Here is a 19,740-nt window from a genome sequence, read left to right on the forward strand (position 1 = left end):
GGCAGCTGCTGCAACACATTCAGATCACTAGAATAGACTCTAACCCTATCAGAATTACTATATAAAACTTTTGTTTTATTTTGCAGTACCTGTTGTATTCAAGAAGAGGTAGACTTCCCTGGATAACATGCAAAACAAAGTTTTTTTTTACTGTTTCTTGGTACATGCAAACTAAAACAATACTATTCAATTCAAAAGAATTCATCTAAAATTCATCACTCATTGTTCCCAATTTTATCATCCATGTTGTAATTGCACATGGTAGAAATGATTCTTTGTTGCTCATACTCAAAACTTGATATCTTAAAGATGTCCATTGGCCTGTCTTATTAAAATTCTGTATCAGAAGCCAGGTCAAATCATATCTCTTTGTTTAGTGCTAAATTCTGAAGATGAATTAAAATCCCCTGTTTGATAAGAGAAAATGTATTAACATTTAATCTGAAAAAGTTTGCATTCCTTGCCGGTCTTCACAGACAATAAATTTTCATCTCTCACAGTCTGTCCTCAGTTTTGCAGGATTGTTGCTTGTATTCCATTCCAAATGATGGTACTCACCGATGAAAATATTGTCTAGCATGAGTTTTTACATGGGATATAGGATGAAAACGGATGGAAAAGCTGGAAAATGTATCTTCAAAATTAACATCCTTTCCTGTGGGACAAACAACACCTACAAAAGGATATATTTTCCCTAGAGGGCAAAGGTTCATCAGATTCTGTAGATCCCTGAACTATCATATCAAGAGAGATTGGATTTGGGGGTAAGCCACGTGATGAGATAGAGTCAGGAAGTGGAAATCCAGCTCTCCTGGGAATTAGTTATCTAAAAAAAAGTGCAAAATTGGCAAACAGACTGAAACCGGAGTATTGAAAACTGTTTAAGAACAAACAGGAAGCATTTTTACAGTGCCCCCAAAGAGGGGGATAAACATCACTGGTCCATCGGAAACGCACCAAGAAAAACGACAAGGACAAGTAGTAAGGCCTACCACACAGATGGATCCGAGCTCCCAGCTGAACGATGAGGGCTCCTAAGGCTGCTACTAAACAACCTGCAGCGCCATTTTCAGCCTCAGTTACGGAGAGATATCAACGAGGATGAAGAAGCGGTACTGCGCATGTGCAAGCAGCAATGATCAAAAGGGTATGAAGAATTCAGTGAGAAGGTAGCCTTTTCGAAACACTACTAACAGAAGGAGAATATGAAGCTGAAATTTGGACCAGTGATGGAGGTGATGAAGATGAATAGAATCAAGAGGAAGAAGAAGCAGAAGAAGAAATGATACAACCTATTGCTACTAAAGGAAGTAGAAAACTTAAAATGCAATTAAGATGGATATTTTTAAAAAAAGATGAAAAAATGAAGAAATATTATGAAATAATGCAAAGGATGCAAAAATTATTTGAAAATATGGAGAAAAGAGTCAAAAATGTGGAATTTGGTATGGAAATGGTTCAAGACAGAATAAATAAAATGGAGAACTCAACGGATGCACTTGCTGCTGTAAATAAACAATTGTGTGAGAAAGTGGACCTGTTAGAGAATTTTAGTTGAAGAAACAATATCAAAATTGTTGGTGGTGAAGAAGGAGACAATTTAATAGCCTTTTTTCAACATTGAAGTTCTTGGACAAAATGAATTTGAAGATGTCATTGATATAGAAAGACCGTGACCATTGCCAGATCAAAAACCACGATCTATATTGATAAAGTTTCTTCGCTATCATATCTGAGAGAAAATACTAGAACTAGCAGCAAAACAAGCTAAAGAGAGAAATAATGCAATGGAATATCATGGAATTAAGATTTTCTTTTATCCTAATACAAGTTTTGAACTGTTGAAGACAAAAAAGAATTTAATCCAGTAAAAAATACCTTGTGCTCTCAAGATCTTTGTGCAAGGAGGAGCAAAGAAGTTATTTACAGACTCTGTTCGTGTGCAACCATATGCTGACACTTTATCAATTATTCAGCAGGAGGCTGAACAAGGGGGCACAACAAGCAGGAACATAAAGTTCTTTTGATCATGAAGAGCGATTTCTATTTACTTTATTCCTTTAAATGAAAAATAGATTTAGAATAGCGGTGAACATCTTGGGGGGGTGGGGGGGTGCGGTTCGTCACTTAACCCCACAGCTAGACCCATAATGAGCCCCCGAGAGAACAGCAGCGCCCCAGAGGTGATCCAGAGGACCTGTGGTGTTTCTACTGCCAGAGATGGGGGTGGAGATCACCATGCACATTTCAGGAAATCACTGGGGCCAGCCATTGCTAATGACCATGACAGCTGGCCACCAAGACAGCCTCCCGTACTTCTGGGACCAAAGGTCCGGATGACGCTTCCTCATAGATACAGGAGCAGAGGTCAGCGTTCTGCCCCCGTCAGGACAGGACACCAGGAACAGGCAGTCGGGCCCCACACTGAGGGTTGCCAACAGCAGCATGATTCGGACCTACGGTACCGGCAAGGCCTAACTGCAGTTGGGAGGTAGCCTCTTCTCGTGGGTGTTCACGCTGGCCACAGTGGAGCAGTCACTCCTTGGGGCAGACTTCATGTGCGCCCACAGCCTGCTAGTGGACCTCAAGGAAAGGAGATTGGTCTACACCAAGACTTTTCAAACCTTCTCCCTCAAAGACGTCAGGCTTCCAGCACTCCACCTAGACTCCATACAGAGATCGGACAATGAGTATGCCAGGGTCCTGGCCAAGTACCCTGCAGTGCTTACCCCTTAGTTCACCACGGTGATCCCCCAAAATGGAGTACAGCACCACATCCTGACCCAGGGCCCGCCATTCCACTGAAGACAAGATGCCTTCCTCCAGAGGAGCTCCAGCTGGCGAAGGAGGAATTCAGGAAGCTGGAGAAGCTCGCCATGGGCTTCTCCCCTGCACATGGTGCCCAAGGCAACTGGGGGCTGGAGACCATGCGGTGACTACTGCCGGTCAACAAGGCCACAACACCGGTAGCCTGTGCTGCACATCTAGGACTTAGCGGCTAACCTGCACGGGGCAAGGATCTTCTCCAAGGTAGACCTTGTATGGGGATATCATCAGATCTCGGTACACCCCAATGATATTCCCATGACCACCATCATCACTCCATTCAGCCTCTTTGAATTCCTTCAAATGCCGTTTGGGCTAAAGACCTTTCAGCAACTCAGGGATGCAGTTAGCCGAGACTGAGACGGCACCTTCGTGTACCTGGTCGACATCCTGGTGGCGAGCAGGAACCAACAGGAGCATATGGTGCACCTCCAGAACCTCTACACCCAACTGAGTGAGTTCGGCCTGACGATCAACCCAGCCGAATGCCAGTTCGGATTGGAGGCCATCAACTTCCTAGGCCACAGGATAACCAGGCAAGGAGCCACACCACCATCCAGTAAATTGGAGGCCGTCCAGAAGTTCCCCAGATCCAACTCGACCAAGGGACTACAGGTGTTCGTGGGGATGATCAATTTCTATCACAGGATCATCCCCCTCAGCTGCCTGAATCATGTGGCCCTTGTTTGTCTGGATCGAAGGCAAGGTGAAGGATATCACCTTGGATGAGGAGTCAGCAGAAGCCTTCATGAAGATCAAGGAAGCTCTGGCAGACACCGCTCTCCTGGCACATCCCAGGTCAAACTTTCCGAAGGCCCTGACAGTGGGTGCCTCAGGAACGGTGATTGGCGGAGTTCTGGAGCAGCAGATTAAAGGAAGTTAGCGACCACTGGCTTTATTCAGCAAACATCTATGGCCTCCAGAGAGCTGCTGCCACTGTACTTAGTCATCTTCCACTTCAGGTACTTGCTAGAGGGCAGGTCCTTCAGGGCTTTCACAGATCACAAGCCCCTGACTTTCGCCTTGGCTAAGATCTCAGACCCCTGGTCGGCCTGCCAGCAATGACTCCTGTCCTGCATCTCAGAGTGCAGTACAGATGTAAGGCACATCACATCTCCAGCAAGGACAACGTGGTGATTTGACACACTGCCTAGGCAAAGTATCCACGCACTATCAAGAGGAGTAGACTTCATGGCACTGGTGGAAGCACAGCAGAAAGATGAGGAGATGCCCCAATACAGGACTGCCATATCGGCACTGCAGCTCCAGGACATCCCAGTCAGCACAGGTAACACCACTTTCCTGTGCAACGTGGCCACTGGCCAAGTCAGACCCATCATCCCATCAGCTTGGAGACGACAAGTTTTCGACTCCATCCATGGACTGGCTCACCCATCCATCAGGACCACAGACCAGCTGGTGGCCAGCAAATACACTTGGTGTGGATTATGGAAGCAGATCAGTGGTGGGCAAAGGCCAAACAACTAAGGTACAGCAGCACACCAAGACCCCACCTTAGCACTTTGAGCCTGCAGAATGAAGGTTTTAGCTCATCCACATGGACATAGTAGGACCCTTGCTGGTATCCCAGGGTTTCCACTATCAGTTCACAATGGTCGACAGCTTCACCAAGTGGCCAGAAGCAGTCCCGCTGGCAGACACATGAACAATTTCGTGCATGAAAGCCCTCATCTCATCCTGGGTGGCACGGTTCAGGTTACCATCCCACATCACATCTGACAGAGGGGTCCAGCTTACCTCCAGTGGTCCAACCTCGCCAGTGTGTGGGGTGTCCAGCTGCATCACACAACAGCCTTCAACGCACAGTCCAATGGGTTGGTGGAGTGCTTCCACAGGCACCTCAAAATTGTGCTCATGACCAGACTCCCAAGGTCCCAACTGGGTAGACAAACTATCATGGGCGCTATTACAAGAAAATGTACGGCAGTGACATGGAAATCGGATTCTCAGTTAGGATGGGAAAGAAGGCACGTGGAAATTCAAGGCTGTGTACCTCTTGCATATAACTTTTTAAAATATATGATACATTTTTGAAAATTTGGTGCACATATTGTAGGCATAAATGTATAAATAGCTTTCCCTAAACTTCATGAAACCTCGCTAACACCTTGGAATAAATAAGGAAATAAAACTGAAAAGGTTAGAATTGAGTGACAGACGGTGATTCCTTGACAATCAGGTCTGTTTCTTTTTTCTTTCTTTATTAATTGTATTTTTCTTTCTTTCTTCCTTTTCTTTTGTTATTGGGGTTATTATTTGGGGGAGGGGTTGGTTGAGTTTTCATTTTCTATTATTAGTCTTTGGGAGTGGTTTATAAAACCATCATGTTTAATGGAATTGATATGACTATATGATTATTATATTTTGTATTTTGACATGAATACATGTATGGAAAATTTAAACAAAAAATTTAAAGAGGAGAGATTGGATTGACTAGACTTGTACACCAGAGTTCAGAAGACTGAGGGGTTTTCACCTATTGTCTGAAATAACAAAGGAGAGCTACAGTAACCTGTAAGCAAGGTATGATCCACTTCAGGTTTCAACTGAAGGGGGCTCCTTTCCACTGGTCTGGATAGTGAGCTTTGTATTTACTGATTTGGATGGTAGAAAAGCCAAAGTCACGTTCCTGCAAAAGTCATAGCACAAATAGTATTCAATATTTTCTCATGACATGTACTCTCAATGCCACTTGGAAAGTTTCAAATTTGATGAGTGAGTTCTGACATTTCTTGCCATTAGATTGGAATTGTAGAAATCTGCTTAGTAGCGTCACTGGGGTAGAACAGAAGGAGGCAATACCTTCAAAATGCTGAAAAGGAGAGGGGGAGGGGCATGTGTCTGGTGGTGGAATCTTGGTGGAGCTGTCTTGAGGATGATCTGTTGAATGGTGGGATGAAGTTGAGGACTGGGGAACTGTCCTTGCTCTGTCCAAGAGGAGAGGGATTGAAAGCAGATGAGTGGGAAATAATTCAAGTTTATTATCATCTGACTATGCACATATATCCAGACAAAACAGCATTTCTCCAGACCACCACTACACATGCGCATGTGCACGCACCCCTACCTCATAATAATCACATATATAATTTAAAATAAATATTTTGGGACGATTTACTTAGTTACAGGATACTGATCATCAATCTCAGAGGCTGCAGGACAAAGCTATTTCCCAGCCTGGGAGTCCTGATTTTGATGCTTCCATACTTCCTTCTTGATGGTAATGGGACAAAGATACTGTATGTTGGATGGAAAGGATCCTCAAAACTTTTTTGAGCCATATTTAAGCTTCTGGTCAATGTTGTCAATAAAGAGAGACCCCAGTTATCATTTCGGCCCACCCTCTGTATTGAATGATGGTTCTATGTTTTGCAGCTTCTCTACCACGCAATGATGCAGCCAGACTCTCTATTTTGCTCCTGTGAAATGTTGTCCAGCTGGGAGGTGATTGCTGTTCCCTCCTCAACCTTCTTAGGAAGTCTAGTAAAGCCTCTGTCCAGTAAAGGGGAAACCAGGGTTCAGGAAGACATTGCAGAAGCACTTGTGTGAAAGGTCTCATCATCAGAACAAATAAATGAAACAGAGAGATTGGGGAATGAAATGGACACTTTAAGGTGGAAAAAAATATGACCAAGACCATTATGGTAATCTGTGTTCATGATAATAAGATTATTTTCATATACATTTTACTATGTACATATACACCAAAATTCTCACTTAATGTGCCTGAACATAAAGAAATATGACTACAACAGTGGACATTAAATTAAAATTTAAAAGATAATAAAACAAAAGTTAGATATAAATGTTCACAGTTACAATTGTGCAAGAAAAAGAAACAGGAATTACAATAGAGAAGACAATCCATTGTGTAGTGTTGGAGCAGTTCATGTTAGTGTTACAAGGGGAGTTTCAAGATCCTGATAGCTGTCCAAAAGAAACTGTTTTTGAAGCTAGAGGTGCTGGTCAGGCTTCTGTTCCTACTGCTTGAGGTAACAAAGATAAAAGGTTGTGAACAGGGTGATATAGGTTCTTTATAATGTCGACTGCCTGCTTGAGGCGGCACATCACATAAATATCTTCAGTGGGTGGGAGGTTAGAGTCTGTGATGGACCTGGCTATATTTACTACCTGCTGTAGCCTTCACCATTCCTAAACATTCAAAATCCCAAATTTAATGCAGCCTAATAGTATACTTTCCACAGTTTGATAGCATATTCGACCACCAGCCAAATCTCCTCAGACTTCTTGGAAACTATAATTGTTTGTGTGCTTTCTTCACAAACTCTCTGTGGACGCATATTGCAACTAGTCTAGCTCCCGAGATAAAGACAGGAATTCAAAAAAGAAATAAATGAAGAGTGTCTTGTGATATATACTGTATGTGTAATGTACAGATGCAATAGAAGTCATACTTGCTGCAGCTTCCCAGGTAATATAAGAGATCAGTTTGCTCTTCCACAAAAATACCACATTTGTGAATAGATTTGATGGCAATGCCAGAAATGGGTTAATTGTGAGCAGAGGACTGCAAGTTCAGATACGAGTTGACAGGCAAGTGGAAAAGTCAAGGAATATCCTTCAGCAATCAGCATTAGCTAGAAATCAAGAGATGAATTGGCCAGACAAAGAAAGAAAGAAAAGAGGGTGGGGTAGTATTGATGGTGAGAGAAGGGACCGACACGATTGACAGGAAGGATATTAACTCAGAAGATGCGGAATCTGTATGGGTAGAACTGAGGAATAGCAAGGGGCGGAAAACGTTAGTGGGGGTGGTAATAGTAGTGTAGAGGTGAGGGAAGGCATTAAAAGAGAAATTAGAAAAGCGTGCAATAAGGGAACAGCTGTCATCATGGGAGACTTTAATTTGCATATGGATTGGACTAGTCAAATTGGTAAAAGTACAGAGGAGGAGGAATTCCTTGACTTTTCCACTTGCCTGTCAACTCGTATCTGAACTTGCAGTCCTCTGCTCACAATTAACGGTTATCTAGACCAATATGTCGAGGAACCAACTCGGGAGCAGGCCATTTTAGATTGGGTATTATGCAATGATAAGGGGCTAATCAGCAATCTTGTTGTGCGAGGCCCTTTGGGTAGGAGCGATCACAATATGATCGAATTCTCACTCGACATGGAGAGTGATAAAATTAAAACCGAGACTAAAGTCCTGAATTTAAATAAAGGGAATTATGATGGTATGAGACGGGAGTTGAGTAAGATTGATTGGGTGGTGTTTATGGGGGAGTTGACTGTGGATAGACAATGGAAAGCATTCATAGATCTAATGGAGAAATTGCAAAAATTGTTTATACCGGTTTAGCTTAAAAATAAACCAAAAAAGGTGACTCAACCGTGGATAACAAGGGAAATTAGAGACAGCATTGGGTCCAAAGAGAGAGCATATCAATTGGCCAAAAAAAGTACCGCAACCGAAGACTGGGAGCAGTTCAAGATGCAGCAAAGGAGGACAAAGGGATTAATCAAGAGGGCAAAAATAAATTATGAAAGTAAGCTTGCAGAAAATATAAAAACCGACTGCAAAAGCTTTTATAAATATGTCAAGAGGAAAAGATTGGTGAAATCCAGAGTAGGTCCTTTGCAGTCGGAATCAGGGGAATATATAATGGGGAATAAGGAAATGGCAGACCAATTAAATTCTTACTTTAGTTCTGTTTTTACAAGAGAGGATACAAATAACCTCCCAAGGATGTTGGGAAACATAGAGACTAATGCAAGGGAGGAACTGAAAGAAATCAGTATCTCTAAGGACATGGTCTTGGGGAAATTGATGGGATTGAAGGCAGATAAATCCCAAGGGCCTGATAATCTACATCCTAGGGTACTCAAGGAAGTGGTCATTCAGATAGCAGATGCTTTAAGAATTATTTTCCAGAACTCGATAGACTCAGGATCAGTACCCATGGATTGGAGGGTAGCTAATGTTACCCCACTATTTAAAAAGTGGGGTAGAGAAAAAGCAGGGAATTATAGGCCGGTGAGCCTTACATCAGTAGTGAGCAAAATGATGGAATCCATCATTAAGGATGTAATAGCGGAGCATATGACTAGCAGAAAAGGGATCGGACAGAGTCAACATGGATTTACAAAAGGTAAATCATGCTTGACAAATCTATTGGAATTCTTTGAGATGGTGACAGGTAAAATAGATGGGGGAGAGCCAGTGGATGTGGTGTACCTGGACTTCCAAAAGGCCTTCGATAAGGTCCCGCATAAACGACTGGCTTCCAAAATCCAGGCTCATGGGATTGGGGGCAAAGTATTGATGTGGATTGAGAACTGGCTGGCAGGTAGAAGACAGAGAGTTGGGATAAATGGCTCATTTTCTGAGTGGCAGGCGATGACCAGTGGGGTACCACGGGGATCTGTACTGGGACCCCAGCTGTTCACAATTTACATTAATGATCTGGATGAGGGGATTGGATGTAATATCTCCAAATTTGCAGATGACACTAAGCTAGGAGGGGTTGTATACACTGAAGAAGGGGTCAGGAAGCTCCAGTGTGATTTGGATAAATTGGGGGACTGGGCAGATACATGGCAAATGCACTACAATGTGGATAAATGTGAGGTTATCCACTTTGGTAATACAAACCGGAGGGCAGATTACTATTTGAATGGCAATAGATTAAGAGATGGGGAAGTGCAGAGAGACCTAGGGGTACTTGTACATCAGCCTCTGAAGGCGAGCATGCAGGTACAGCAGACGGTTAAAAAGGTAAATGGTATGTTGGCATTCATATCAAGAGGGTTTGAGTATAGGAACAAGGATACCTTACTGCAGCTGTACAGGGCCTTGGTGAGACCCCACCTGGAGTATTGTGTGCAGTTTTGGTCACCTTATTTAAGGAAGGATGTTCTTGCAATGGAGGGAGTGCAGAGGCGATTCACCAGGCTGATACCTGGAATGGCAGAAATGACTTATGAGGAAAGATTGCGCAAATTGGTATTGTACTCGCTGGAGTTTAGAAGATTGAGAGGGGATCTCATAGAGACATATAAAATTCTGGCAGGACTGGACAGAATGGATGCAGATGGGATGTTTCCAATGATGGGAAAATCCAGAACCCGGGGCCATGGTTTGAGGATAATAGGCAAACCGTTTAGGACCGAGATGAGGAGGAATTTCTTTACCCAGAGGGTGGTGAATCTGTGGAATTCATTGCCACAGAGGGCAGTAGAGGCAGGTTCATTAAATATATTTAAGAGGGAATTAGATATATTTCTTCAGTATAAGGGTATTAAAGGTTACGGAGAGAAGGTGGGGACAGGGTACTGAACTTTAAGATCAGCCATGATCTCGTTGAATGGCGGAGCAGGCTCGAAGGGTCGAATGACCTACTCCTGCTCCTATCTTCTATGTTTCTAAAGAGTTTGGGTGAATTGGGAATTTTGGAGGTGGCAGCCTAACATGAAGGATTGGAAATGGAGATGGAGCCGTGGAAGTGTGTGTGTTGAGCTTGTGCTTTACTGTAATGTACTTGCCTTGGACATAAGGTAGCCACTAAATTAATGATCTAGTTTAGGTTATCTCTGGCCACCAGCACTCACCTGGCTGTTGGAGTTAAGGGAATGGGGATTGACAATAATGATGAATGACAGGGGAAATTATGTCTTACAGTTGGTGTAGACACTTATTAGTTTAGCACAATGATAACTTGCTATATTAATCCACTTCCAAATGTTTGCAAGCTCTTACTGAATTAAAGTATGGTCAGCCTCTTTGTTTGTGCCTTTAAGCTAATGAGTTGGATCCACAAATGAATCAATGAGACAAGAACTGACAGTACATTCAGATCGTTATGCTGTCTTTCTCCTCCTCCTGCTACTGCTACTGCTTAGTAGCAGGGCTCCACAATGATCAGGTGATGAAAAACCAAGAGATTTCCTTTAGAGAGTACCACGAGACAACCCAACAACACTCCAAGAAGTGGAATCTAATTTTGAGGATCCCATACCATTCTGCCATTCTGCACTAACATCCCACAAACTGACAGATTGGTGAGCTAAGGATAGGAAGGATAATCCCTACCCTTCTAAGATCATTCAGCTATCTAGCTTGGTGACTGAAATATGACAGTGACAGAGGGTGTGCAAATGAAAACTTCATGTGAGTTTCCCAACTGATAATACTTTATATCCAACATTCATGAGCTGGTAGCCTTTGCAGTTCACTGTAAGATTTCAAACTCCATTCTTCAGCTCCATTTAATGTAATTAGCTTTTCTTCAGATTATCACTGCATAAGACCAAAAATGAATGATGTTTCCTTATAAATAATGCTGTGCCGTGCTTGTTCATACTGTTGAAGAGGGACTTGGGAGTCCTTGTGCAAGAGTCCTTAAAGATGAACTTGCAGGTAGACTTCATGGAAAGGAAGGCAATTCATTTTGAGGGGGATAGAATATAAAAGGCCTGGATAGAATGGCTATGGAGAGGATGTTTCCTTTCATGGGCACAGCCTCAGAATACAAAAACATCCCTTTAGAATAGAGTGTGGTGAGTTTTGGGAATTCATTGCCATGGACAGCTGCAGAGGCCAAGTCATTTAAGATAGAGGAACATTTTGATTAGGAAGAAAATTAAAGGGAATGGGGAGAACACTGGAGAACGGGGTTGAAAAGGATAGTAAATCTGCTATGATAGAATGGTGAGAGACTCGATGGGCCATTCACTAGTTGATTGTACATCATGAATCTATTTTATAGGGAAGGATTCAATTTTTTGTTGGAAGCTGTGTTATTCGTGCATGTGCCTTTATGTGAATGGATAAGTGTAATTGGAAGTTGCTATACGGTCTTGACTATATGCAATGATCATTTTAATCTTGAAAAAAGAACGCGTGCTTGTCATGACAAAACTGAGCTTTATTATGACCTACACAAGTTATATCCACCTGCACATACAACCACTGAGATTCTTCATTAAAGGTTCATCTGTTGATTTTTTTTTAAACTTGCCTTAATATCTCGTTAAGACATGCAAATCTGACTTGTGACCAATCCAAGTTCTGACCAATCATTTGGTTCCAATTACAGTCGTAATTCACTACCTCACACCTGTAGTGAGTTGAATGGGAAATTTAATTGGTAATTTTTCCAATTATAAAAGTGGAGAATAAGGGGTGTTGTGAACTGATTCAGCAACTAGAGCAGAACATTTTCACATGTAACCACATGGTTTATCTTACTGTTTAATCATTAGTTTGACAAATTTATCAAGATGCCTCTTTCATATTTTTCAAGGAGTGACAATTAAAACTCACAAATGCAGTTCATATACTTATTTTCATGTCGATATAGTTTATATTTCCTTTATTTTATTTTCAAATAATGCACTACAAAACAGCACTCAAAATTATTCAAAATATATCATGCTTTGTTCATAAATTAGAAATTGGAGGTAACAATTTTCTAATTCTATTTCTCCAGTATTGTTCATGCAATTGCAATAGAAAAAAAAAATAAATGTTCAGGTAAGAAAGAATGCAACAATACAGTGATTAAAAATTCTCATTTCATGTATTAATTCCTTGTGATTTTATTGAACTGGTAGGTAAAAGTAGGTTGTTTTATGTGTGGTTTTTAAAAAATTGTAATGCATTGCAATGTTTTACTCTATCTTCCAAAATAATATCAAGATAAATATAATATACATGATAGTTCTATATTATATAACAATTTTGTTCAAGATTAAACACATTTATACATTTAATATTTTATGAAATTTATAAGAGGTATACATTTTTATATTGAATTCAGTTGGCAAATTCAATATTTTAACAAACTGTTGGCATTTTACGTTCCATCGTGTTCAGAGTGGTATTCCCAGAATGTTATTGCTTACTAGTAGAATCTAAACTGAAGTTTCTGTATTAATGAACATAAAAGGCTGTTTTCATTAACATTTAAGACCAAAGTATGGATTTCTATCGACACAGCAGATTTGCAGATTAATGCAGAGACAAAGAAAGATCAACAAGAGTGCATCTCCATAAAGGTGATAATTGTTATTAAAAACTAATTTTCAAATTCCTGGATGTTTACACTGCCATGTAATGCTTCAAAGGATTTAGGGCTTGTTCTACTGAACGGAAGTTGCAGGGAGATGGATTGTTGTTTCTTTTTCTTTGACATTGATGTCTTTACCTAGCTTCGGCAAGGAACCTAATTCTATGGATTGAGTTACTAGTCCTTTGAAAAGGGAATGATTTTTGACCTTCAGTCCAAAGAGACATCAAGCAGAACATGGATTTCACTCTTTAGATTTTGTTTTCTCACTTTCCTGATTGCTTGAAAATGTTAACTTTGTTTGAACAGTGAACTTCAAAGTAAGTGGATGTTGCCCTCTCGCAGATCTTCCCTGTTCTTGTAATAAGCTGGACGTTAGCGAAAGCAAACAAACCTGTAACTTTAATTTGAGTTTCAATTGTTTACTTGGTTTCTTTGATTTAGAAATCTTTGATATAAAACCAGTCCCATTTGACATTTAATTGCTCTTCGAAATATTTTGTTATTTGTGCAATTTCATGGAAAAAGGTTACTTTCTTTTAATATGATTTTATTCCAACTCCATGTTTTAATTGGAAATTGTATCCAATTGGAATTGCTGGGTAAAAATCAATGATTTTGCTTTCCACCCCCCCCCGCCCCCCTATGACTTGAATTCATTTAAGTTGGGCGATTTTTAGTGCAGGCTTTTCCTGAAAATTGTGCCCTGTTGAATCCCCACGCTCAGACCTCGCTGTCAATGAAGACCTCAACTTCCTTGAATTGTCATTTCGACAGACAAGCCCTCCATAAATCTTCGTCCGCGAAGCCAAGCCAAAGAAGAGACAAGCCCGGCAGGTTTGGTCGTTGTGACCTGTTTGGCCATATAAGGCTTGGTGACACTCCCAGCGTTCCTTGGTTGCACACAAGCAAAACCAACCCTGAGGTGTGTGCAACTTGAAGCCGCTTTGGCCAAACATTCTCAAATTCTAGGGTTTCCACTGTGTTTACTCAACGAGCGCAAGGGGACGAGTGTCACATTGAAAGGCGCATTAGCAGGAACTGGATCTGTTGGGTGACCATATTTCCGCGTCACATCTCTGAGCAGTATCAGATTTTGTCAAAGGTAAGCCGAGGCAGAGTGACAGTTCTTCATGCGAGACGAATACCTGTCCTTTTTTCCAGTGACCTGTTTCACTCCATGTTTCCGACGTCCGATTAAAACGTTGCCCCGATTCATGAGGCGCATCTTATTTTTCGGTCTCTGCGGAGAGTTCCAGTATCAACACTTGTTGCGACGTGCACTGTCTCTGCAGTCTCACCTGTGCAAGGTTACTGAGTCGGGCCATCGGCGGTCTTGCTCGGATCAGTACATGGGGATTAAATTGGAAGGAGGAGATGACGAAAGGTGTTTTACAGAAGGTACAAATTGCAAACGGTCGTCCAGAATTAGTTCCTAATGAACTATATCCACTTAATACGTTAACGCTAACAATAGACTGTACGCAACCAAATTCTCAATGTACTCTGTTCAATGAAGTGGTTACATTTGGAATGTAATATTTTCTACAACGGTCTTTAAGCCCGAAGATTTACAGTACTTTGATTTCATTTCTTGAAGCGTGCATTTAATTTTTCAATAGGAACAAATAACCTTCTTATTTGCATTTCAGTTCAGTGGCATAATTGAGCAAATGACAGCAAGTGGTCAGCTTTTAACTCAGGCATCAGTCACTTGTAAGCGGAATTGTAAATCTTCATCGCATTCACTTAACGGAGAACAGAAAATATTTGGTCAATTTGCAAAGTTTTCTTTGCTGACCGAAGCATTGGTGCTACGAGAGGGCACGTGGATCTAAAAAAAAATCAATGTCGAATATACTCAGCTCTTTTTAGTACATTTAAAGTCGATACGATATTTGGAACAAGCCGGTGAGGAAGTCCGATTGTTTTATTTTCTGTTCTACTCGGGTAAGCTCGAGGTAGCTGTCGATAGCTTTGAGATAACATTGCAGTCGATGCTAGAGGAACGCAGGCTTGCTGCCTGTTGAATTGGGTCAGACACACAGCTGTTTGTTGAGAAACTACGGACTAGCTCATTTACATAATGAATTTATTTAAGCTACTAAGGGGTCTGGGATAACAGTGTTGCTTCCCATTGTTGCATTTCAGCCAGTGGGGCTGGATGCAGGAGAGAAACTATGGTTTGCATTACAAAAAACTAAAAGCCCCGAGGCACTTGGGCAGAACCGCAAGATTGAGCAAACAAATAGGACGGATGAAGGTTCTGCCATTTCTTTGTCTATGGGATCACTGATACCATCTGCTGCTGTTTCAAGGGAAAAGGTACATTGCTTCGAGCAGCGACTTAGCGACACACAGAGTTTGGTGCTTCATTGGGCTCGTCGCTCTATTTTCCGAAGTGTCATTTCCGAGGCTAAGTCTTCCTGTCAATGTGCGCAGTGGCTTTTTTTTTCTCGAAGCAGCTACTTCGAGACGTTTGCCCCTTAGTTTTCAGCGGTGACTGGTCTGCCCCCGTTCAGCTCTCTTTCAACTTCCAAAGCTGCTACTATGTTATTTACGTATCTTTCGGTGCATTGAATGCAGACTTTTGTGTTGAACAAAAAAAAAAGGATTATACAAAGAGATGACGGTTGATTGAATTCAAAAGCTTGAAAGGAATACAGTAGAGATCAAGGAGAATTGTAAGTGCTTGTAAGTACAAGTTTATCTCTATTAAATTGGATGGAAGATCACTTGAACTACTCACCGTTACACTCTTCTCTGAGCGAGAGGCATCGGAAACACTTTTCCTACATTTGCCTTTCTTGGAGACTAAAACCCAGAAAGTAAAGTCCTAGGAAAGTCTAACTGTTTCAATTGTTTGTGATTTAAACTTTAACAACGTGAGTGAAGAATATTACATTCGTGCAGTAAAAAAAAATAATCTCACATCGCATCCTGTAGCCTAGATTTCAGAATGACTTATAATTCCACACATTTCTACTCTGAATTTGTTCATTTAAATGATGCCCTGTAGCAGGTGAATGCGGCATTTTGGGCGAATTCATTTAAAGTGAGTTGTTTTAGAAAGGGTATTTGCTGTTTTCACCCGTGATTGGTCAGGTTACCAAAGAAGGAAATGTTTAATTGATTGACGTACCTGGTTTTAAAAGCATGTTTTGCATTTAAATTGAATGGGCAAATTGAGCATTAGAATACTTGTTCATCGATGGAATCTGCCGTGGGGTTTATTAAAACAAGGAAACCTTTTCTCGTTGAAACTTTTATATTTTGCACAGAGCAAAATACCGAATCCTTGCTCGACTTCAGGTCAGCAGTGAACTGAATGTACTAAGTCACAGTTATTGTTTGTGACTTCATTTTTTAACTGCTGAGCAGATTTTAAAGTGCATGTAAAACTGACTAACAATGGTGTAGATTTTCTAATGGCAAAATGAATATTTTGGATATTAAATTTCGATTAGAGTTTCTTGGCTCTAGTCAGAAGTCATTATTTGTATTAACACTATCACATTGTTATTATCATGGCTAGCATGCTCTTTGATTTTTAGATGGATAGGCTGTTTTTGCTTCAAAGCAACTTCTTAGTCCTTATTCACAGGCTGCTCATTTTGTGCATCCTGTTGCTATCTTACCAAAAAAAAGATGAAATCCACTCTTCATCCTACAGAAATGTTAGTCCTGAAGTACTAATAAAGTTGCAAGAGTAATTTTGGGTCCGTTTAACCATGGTATTTGTGCTGGGGTTTTTTAAACTTATCATAGAAATGGAATTTTAACATGGTGTTCCAAGCTGAGGAAAATGATATTCTCATTAAATGTATCCTTGAAATATTTCAAGTGAAAATTATTACCATAATTCAAATATTTGATGTGTTGCGTTTTCATTTTTTTAAAAAGGGGCCATGTCCAAGATAATTGGTAGTAATACAGTAGTTTCTTTGATTGAGTTGTATCTCCTGTCTAGTGCTCTATCTGACAAGGTGTGCTTGATTCTTCTCTGCTTTAGTGGTACAGCTAGAAATCATAATTCTATTGAGAGAAGAAAAATATCTGTGTCTATATTTCACACCATAAATTGACTAATATAAGTCACTATTAATTCAGTTGTGTAAAATTATTTTTACAAACAGATATCAATAACTAAATGGTTCTTGTGCGGCCGATTTAGAAGAAATAAATGCTTTGGAATGATCGCAAGAAAATCACTGGCAGCTGCAAGTGTCTAGGTGCTAGCACCCTGTGGTGTCCTGATTGCTGCCAAGGGTTAAAAGTAATTTACTCCTTCTGTGCAGGTTCCTCATAATCCACTTAAAGTGATTTATAAAAGTGGATTTTTGTATTTGGCCTTACTTTCCTGATCTTAATTATTATTTTTTTTTTCAAAAATATACCTTTCAATGATTTGTCTGTAAATTAAAAGATTAAAAGAAAAATTTGATCAGGATAAGATTGTATATTTTCTATTGAAAAAAAAATTGCTAAAATAATACTATTAATGTTTTAATGAAAGAGTCTAAAAGTTGATTATTTGGATAAATGAAATTTAACAGGTGACCAAAATTCAGACCGTGATTATAGTTTTCCTCATTTAAAACTGCCAGGCTTCTTGGATTTGGATGTTGCACTGGAACAAAATTATATAGAATTTTTTTTTGGAGTGCAAATGTGACCCGAGAGAGAATTCATTTTTGTGCCCGACACTGCGGTAGGGAAAACGTGATAAAATGTCTACCTTAAATATCGTTTGATCGTCTCTCAAAGAGTTTCCCTTCTGGAAATAATTTCTGGGGTTGAAGAGCACAGCATTAACAGATTTAACATAGCAGTTCAGTAAGATGACTAAAACTGAATGTCAGATTCAACAAGACACAAGAAACAAATTGTACATTTTCATAGCTGTGGGTCTAGAGCATACGACTACTTAAGGGGAAATTATACTTTAATTAAAATAATTGCATATGAGGTAATGAATTGTTTATTTTACAAATGCTGTTTATTCTCTACCTCATGTCAGCAATTGGCTTTGAGATTATTGGGAGGATTTAAAATCCTTTATTGATTTTAGCAAATAGGTAACGTTATTCAACAGTGAAATATTTTCAACATCGTCTTGGGTTAAAGAAAATGTATAATTTTAAAATTTCTCATTTTGTATATCTAATATTCAAAAAAGTAATTTATAAACCAGGAAAGAGATTTAGTATATTAATTATCTACTTGTTATAAATAGTGGATTACTTTTACAATGTTGAAAAAATATTTGAGATTGTTGGAATTGCATATTAAAATTTGAGTTACAATTATAAATTACATTAATTCTCATTTTGACATTTTAACAATTTTGATAAATTTCCTTTCTAAGCTTGCTATTGTATCCAGTTAAATTATCTATCTATGATCTAGTTGTGAAGCAATTAATATAAAATTAAAACTTTGTACTGTTCCAATTTTGGGGGGAAAATTTCAATGTGGGGGGGACACATGGATGACCAAGTTTCTATATGGCATGTATATTTTAAGAAGAAATCAGGTAGAAGATTTTATAAGAATTTTTACCTCTCATCTTTCACTTGAAACTCAATTTGAGTGAAATTATTGTTGTGAAGTCATTGAAATGAATCACTTGTAAAACAAATGAATTTTTGCTTTCTTACAAATTACCAATGGAAAGTTAAATGCAGAGAATCTGCTTACTGTACTGTAGACTCTAATTCAAAGAGAAAACTGGAGCCATATTAGATCCACAACGAGTCAGGCATATATGGCTAAAAGGGAGTTAACTTCATTATAATAGGCATATAATATGACAAAAAAAAACAGGCATTGTGATAATATTGTTTGTGATGCTCTCCTCCACAAAGGGTTTACATACATCTGCATTCATCAACTCCAATGCTAACATATTGTTAAAAAAGAATTTTAAAACTTGGTTTGCACATCATCATACATTAGTGTACAATAATATTTTAAATGTTAAAACTCTCTCCAATGTTACCTGCTTTGGGATATTAAATAAGGTGTTGTTATAATTATCCTGGCAAATAGAGAACAATACTTATATTTTTAAAGGATCAAAGGTCCAAAGTGATAAAACATATTGCTATGTAAGATTATGCAGGTATACCCATAAATTTAGTAAATAATTCCTTGTATCAAAAATAAATCATTTGAAATATTATTACAATGAACAATCAAAATCACCAAATCAAGTTTATGTTGGTTGTTAGTCTTCAGATAAGTGAAACCATCTGGGATTCTTTTATACATTCCAGTTCAAAGAAGTACCACCCCATCTCACTATATTCTAATTTTATTGCAGTTTAATAACAAAATGCATTTCTTTTGATCATTTAGTTTATTCAACTAATGAACAGAGGTAAGAAGGTAAAAATAGAGAAGCAAGGAATGTTTAAGAGTTGCTTTGAATTTGCTGCACTCAGAAGTTTCATCTCCTCTGGCTTTGTTCTAGGTACATCAAAGGCATGCTGGGTTTAGGTTGAACTGAAATGCACATCAAAGATGCTGTATGCTGTTTTTTAAGACAACGTAGTTTTAGAAGGGGATTGATCTCTTTGTACTTCAGGGTCAAAAATATTCAACTCACCTGGGCCATAGCACTAGTTGGCAGTTTGTATTGGTAATTGCAGAAGTTGTAGCTAACTTATTGTTCATGTGTGTATGTAACTGGAGTTACAATCATTAGTTAAGTGCAGAAATGTAAATAGATTTTTATGATACAAATTTCATTGGACTTGATATAAAGAAATGTATTGAGTTATGGTAAATGCATATTGTAAACATTAAGACATTGTAAAAATTGGATTTCATTTTTAAAAAATTTAGTATAAAATAATGA

The 19,740-nt window shown here is 39.4% G+C and overlaps 1 protein-coding gene across 10 annotated transcripts in view; it reads left to right on the top strand.

Moving 5' to 3' along the window:
• Positions 1–13,760: 13,760 nt before the first annotated feature.
• Positions 13,761–19,740, top strand: part of eya1 (EYA transcriptional coactivator and phosphatase 1) — a 192,768-nt gene continuing 186,788 nt past the window's right edge. For 7 of the 10 annotated variants that reach the window (XR_011352235.1, XM_069921239.1, XM_069921248.1 and 4 more), the window contains exon 1: positions 13,761–13,983. The gene's annotated coding sequence lies outside the window, so the exon portion shown is untranslated. Of the gene's footprint in view, positions 13,984–14,013; positions 14,280–14,545; positions 15,573–19,740 lie in introns of those variants that run through there. The other 3 variants (XM_069921241.1, XM_069921240.1, XM_069921242.1) reach the window with 3 other exon arrangements.

This window comes from Narcine bancroftii, chromosome 2 (genome assembly GCF_036971445.1).
Source record: "Narcine bancroftii isolate sNarBan1 chromosome 2, sNarBan1.hap1, whole genome shotgun sequence".
NCBI classification, from domain to species: domain Eukaryota; kingdom Metazoa; phylum Chordata; class Chondrichthyes; order Torpediniformes; family Narcinidae; genus Narcine; species Narcine bancroftii.